The sequence below is a fragment of the Danio rerio genome, chromosome 23 (genome assembly GCF_049306965.1).
Source record: "Danio rerio strain Tuebingen ecotype United States chromosome 23, GRCz12tu, whole genome shotgun sequence".
In the NCBI taxonomy this organism is placed as follows: Eukaryota; Metazoa; Chordata; class Actinopteri; order Cypriniformes; family Danionidae; genus Danio; species Danio rerio.
This window is the reverse complement of record NC_133198.1, coordinates 20794143-20794628: the sequence shown is the minus strand read 5'-3', so window position 1 is coordinate 20794628 and position 486 is coordinate 20794143.

Genomic DNA, 486 nt, shown 5'->3' with positions numbered 1-486 from the left:
GATTTATTAGCACTGAAAACAACACTAAAATCACCATGTTTGCACTTTAAAAACACCGCACAATTTTGAGTGAAAATTTCTATGCTTGCTTGAGATATATTTTAATTCCACTAAAATCCACTTTTAAAATGTTAAATGGGGTTATTTTCAGACCTTATCACATTCACATTCAGAATGGCTTATGTTGATTGGACTAAAAATGACTGATTAATGATTGAATGTTGATTGGACAATGAAATCAAGTTGGGCCAACTAAAAAAATTTACAAATAAGTCATATTTTGAACAGGGAAATTGAATGAAAATGTCAGAAACTATTACTAAATAATTGGTTGAAGCTACTTGAATTTAATCTTAGATATTTAAAAAGAAGAAGTTGTGAGATACAGTGTAATATGAGATTTTGTTTCTGTCATTTAATAGATATTTTCAGTTTTTCTAGTATTTACATTTTCAGTATATAATATGGGTAAATAAAAAAACACCT